We start from the raw sequence: 5,153 nt of genomic DNA on the forward strand, positions 1-5,153 counted from the left end.
TTGAATCCAGCACATATATGTAATTTGAATATGTAATTTGTACCTTCCTACTTTAAAATGTAATGGATGAACCTCACCCTGTGAGAACTATCTTCATGATCAAGAGATCTCATATGCAAGAAAAGCATGTGTTGGGATAGGGCTGTGGAGGGCGGCTGCTCGAGCACACCCCCGTCAAGTTAAGGAGATTCAACTGAGGAAGCACAAGGGAACTCTTGTCTGGGGACAACAACTGCAGGGAGACCACATCCTTTCAGATGAAAATGAGAGGGCGGAAGGCTGCCTAATACTGAAGCACCCTCAAACATCAAACCATATGCAACAACTAGTACAAGCATTCCTGGGGAAAGGTCTGCAGCAGACGGATTTGCATACGGTGATGTCATCCAAGCAGTGGGCCAAAGTTGGCTAGAACCCTCATCTGCATATGAAAAGAGAAAAGGGGCGCTTGGATGACCCCTAGTTCGCATTGAACACCCCCCACCCTCCTTTGGTGTGGGGCTCATGTTGGCCATGCCCCAGCCCCTGAAGCATTCAAGCTGATTTCTTGCAGCAGCTGGGCACTGTAACAGCTCCAGAGCTGCTCTGTAAGGCAAATAAAAGGGTGTGGGCCCTGCAACACCACCTGTAGTTCGCATTGTGCGTTGGAAGGCACAAAGTAAGCAGACGGGAGAAGTCAGGATAGTGCGCAAGGGCATAGAAGGGAGGGGCTCAAGAAAAGAGAAGTGGAAACAGACAGCAAACTAGGCTGGAGAGAGACCTGAGACAATGAGATCTAAATTATACCAGAGCCAACCAGGGGAAAGCACAAATGCAGTCCCCCCCCCTACCACAAATTATGCAGTCGAGATTCCCACATTTGGGGAAATCACAGAGGTCAGCATACCCAGAATGCAATGAATGAACCTCACCCTGGGAAAACAATCTTCATGACCATGGTATCACCTAAGCAAAATAAGTATGATTTGAGATAGGGCTGGGGAGGGCCGCTGCTCAGGCACACCTCCGTCAAGTAAAGGAGATTCAACTGAGGCAGCACAAGGGAACTCTCATCTGGGGACAACAACTGCAGGGAGAACACATTTTCAGACGAATGTGTGAGGGCAGAAGGCTGCCTAATACTGAAGCACCCCCCAAACAACAAACCAAATGCAACAACTAGTGCAAGCATTCCTGGGGGAAGGCCTGCAGCAGATGGATTCGCATATGGTGATGTCATCCAAGCAATGGGTATAGTTGGCTGCAACCCTCGTCTGCATATGAAAAGAGAAAATGGTCACGCAGGGCATGGCGGCCTTTGTGGGGTTGCGCTTGGATGACCCCTAGATCGCTTTATACACCCCCATCAGTGTGGGGCTCATGTTGGCCATGCCCCAGCCCCTGAAGCATTCAAGCTGATTTCTTGCAGCAGCTGGACCCAGTAACAGCTCCAGAGTTGCTCTACAAGACAAGTAAAAGGGTGTGAGCTATGCAGCACCACCTGTAGTTTGCATACACACATATATAGGACAGCATCTCTTATATGCCCCAGGGGCAATAAAATAGTATCCTTATCTAGGGTATCCGTCCATGCCGCTACAGCACTACACATACACACCCAGGCCGACGCAATTGCCGGTCTGAGTAAGGTACCTGAATGTGTATAAATGGACTTCAGGTTAATCTCCTGTTTGCGGTCAGCAGACTCTTTGAGGGTAGCCGTATCCTGGGACGGGAGGGCTAACTTCTTGGATAAGCGTGTTAATGCTTTGTCCACCCAAGGGGAGGATTCCCATCGTAACCTATCCGTTGATGGGAAAGGATACGCCATAAGAATCCTTTTGGAAATCTGCAGGAGATTCCCAAGCTTTTTCACATAACTCGTTCAGCTCGTGTGAGGGGAAAAGGTTACCTCAGGCTTCTTTCCCTTTTACATATGTACCCTCTTGTCAGGGATAGGGGGCTCCTCTGTGATGTGCAAAACATCTTTTATTGCCAAAATCATATATCAAATGTATTTTGCCAATTTTGGCTGTAACTTTGCATCATCGTAATCGACACAGGGTCAGAATCCGTGTCGGTATCTGTGTCAACAATCTGGATAGTGGGCACTTATGAGACCCTGACAGTCCCTGCGACATAGGATCAGGCATGGGTTGAGACCCTGACTGTCCCAAAGCTTCAGCCTTGTCTAATTTTTTGTGCAATGAGTTTACACTAGCATTTAAAACATTCCACATATCCATCCAATCAGGTGTCGGCGGAGACACCACATTCATTTGCTCCCGCTCCTCTCTAATATAGCCTTCTTCCTCAGACATGTCGACACACGCGTACCGACACACCACACACACAGGGAATGCTTTTACTGAAGACATTTCCCCCACAAGGCCCTTTGGCAGAGCTGGCCCTAACCAATATGATGCCCTAGGCAAGATTTTGCCTGGTGCCCCCTAGCACCACCGCTGGTTCCGCCTCTGACCTTGCACCTCTTTCCCAGCACCATCAACCCTCACCCATAACAGTACTTATTTTGGTGTTTGTACCCCCTATATTTTAAACAGGAACAGTTCGCACATTTGGCGCACAGTCCAAAAAGGGGTGTGTTTTTGCTGGCAATGGGCATGTCCACACAATAGTACCCCCAATTAAAATTCCGCCACACAGTACTGCAATTTTATTCACATTTGATCACGCGATAGTGTCCATAATTCACATTACATCCCACAGTAGTATCACTTTACCGTATAAACGTTACTTCTCACAGTAGTGCTCCTTATTCACATTACATCACACTGAATTGCTCCTTATTTACATTACACCACACCCTATTGCTCTTTATTCACATTAGACGACACAGTAAATGCCCTTTCTATACGCAACGCTACATATTAGAGCACCTTATACACATAATGCCACACATTAGTAATGCATTTATACACATAATTCCACACAGTAATGCCCCTTACACATATGAGACACATCATTAATGTCCTTATAAACATAATGCGTCTTACACATTATGACAACCTTTATTAATGCCCTTTTACACATAATGGCCCTCATTCCGAGTTGTTAGCTCGCAAGCTGCTTTTAGCAGCATTGCACACGCTAAGCCGCCGCCTACTGGGAGTGAATCTTAGCTTATCAAAATTGCGAACGAAAGATTAGCAGAATTGCGAATAGACACTTCTTAGCAGTTTCTGAGTAGCTCCAGACTTACTCGACAACTGCGATCAGTTCAGTCAGTTTCGTTCCTGGTTTGACGTCACAAACACACCCAGCGTTCGCCCAGACACTCCCCCGTTTCTTCAGACACTCCCGCGTTTTACCCAGAAACGGCAGCGTTTTTTCACACACACCCATAAAACGGCCAGTTTCCGCCCAGAAACACCCACTTCCTGTCAATCACACTACGATCAGCAGAAAAAAGAAAAAACCTCGTAATGCCGTGAGTAAAATACCTAACTGCATAGCAAATTTACTTTGCGCAGTCGCAGAGCGAACATTGCGCATGCGCAATTAGCGGAAAATCGCTGCGATGCGAAGAAAATTACCGAGCGAACAACTCGGAATGACCACCCTTGCGCATGCGCAATTAGCGGAAAATCGCTGCGATGCGAAGAAAATTACCGAGCGAACAACTCGGAATGACCACCAATGTCCCTTACACATATGCCGCACATTATTAATGCCCTTATACACATAATGACACACATAGTGCCCCTTACACATATGTTGCACATTATTAATGCATTTTTACATGACACACATAATGCTCCTTACTCATATTCCGAACACTACTGCACAATCAACCCACTCACATGCACACAGCACTCACACTGCCACTAACACTGTGACCTCTGCCTCTGCTTGGGTACAGATGTGTCCTCATAAATCTTGCCTCAATGCTAACGTTGGGGCACCTTTTTTTTATTAAAATGCATCTTATTTGCATTGCTATGTTGTTAGGATGCACACGCAGCTTCTGCTGATTAAAATGATATGCAGCACGCCTATATACTGTGTGAGACTGTGGCTGTATCTGCATATGAAATGCTACACACAGAATATAGGCATGCCGCATATCATTTTAATCAGCAGAAGTTGCTGATGCCCCTAGGCATATCAAATGCCCTAGGCAATTGCCTAGTTTGCCTATGCCTATGACCGGCTCTGCCCTTTGGAGAGACAGAGAGAGAGTATGCCAGCACATACCCCAGCGCTATATAACCAAGGAATAGCACAGTAACTTAATGTTTGCACAGTAGCGCTGCTGTATGTAATTTGCGCCAAATTATGTGCCCCCCCCCTCTCTTTTCAACCCTCTTGTCTACCGTGGTATAAGCAGGGGAGAGTCCGGGGAGCTTCCTCTCAGCGGTGCTGTGGAGAAAAAATGGCGCAGGTGAGTGCTGAGGGAGAAGCCCCGCCCCCTCGGCGGCGGGCTTCTGTCCCGCTTAAACTGTACAATTGGCGGGGGCTCATACATATATACAGTGCCCAGCTGTATATATGTTATATTTCTGCCAAAAAGAGGTTTATATTGCAGCCCAGGGCGCCCCCCCTGCGCCCTGCACCCTTACAGTGACCGGAGTATGTGAGGTGTATGGGAGCAATGGCGCACAGCTGCAGTGCTGTGCGTTACCTCAATGAAGATCATGAAGTCCTCTGCCGCCTCTGAAGTCTTCTTTTCTTCTCATACTCACCCGGCTTCTATCTTCCGGCTCTGCGAGGGGGACGGCGGCGCGGCTCTGGGACGGACGGCGAGGGTGAGATCCTGCGTACCAATCCCTTTGGAGCTAATCCCTTTGGAGCTAATGGTGTCCAGTAGCTTAAGAAGCAGGACCTTGCAACTCGGAGAGTAGGGCTGCTTCTCTCCCCTCAGTCCCTCGATGCAGGGAGTCTGTTGCCAGCAGTGCTCCCTGAAAATTAAAAACCTAACAAAATACTTTCTGTCAGAAAGCTCAGGAGAGCTCCTGAAAAGCACCCAGTCTCCACTGGGCACAGTATCAAACTGAGGTATGGAGGAGGGGCATAGAGGGAGGAGCCAGTGCACACCCAGAACTAAAGTCTTTCTTAAAGTGCCCATGTCTCCTGCGGAGCCGTCTATCCCCATGGTCCTTACGGAGTCCCCAGCATCCTCTAGGACGTTAGAGAAAATAGGATTTTAATAC

General features: G+C 47.8%; 1 non-coding gene across 1 annotated transcript; it reads right to left on the minus strand.

Annotated features, from left to right (window-relative positions):
* Positions 1 to 796: 796 nt before the first annotated feature.
* Positions 797 to 962, minus strand: LOC134986880 (U1 spliceosomal RNA). The gene has a single exon (XR_010192650.1). It is a non-coding gene; the product is annotated as a U1 spliceosomal RNA (small nuclear RNA).
* Between the last annotated feature and the right edge of the window lie 4,191 nt (positions 963 to 5,153).

The sequence above is a fragment of the Pseudophryne corroboree genome, assembly GCF_028390025.1.
Source record: "Pseudophryne corroboree isolate aPseCor3 chromosome 7 unlocalized genomic scaffold, aPseCor3.hap2 SUPER_7_unloc_6, whole genome shotgun sequence".
Lineage (NCBI taxonomy): Eukaryota > Metazoa > Chordata > Amphibia > Anura > Myobatrachidae > Pseudophryne > Pseudophryne corroboree.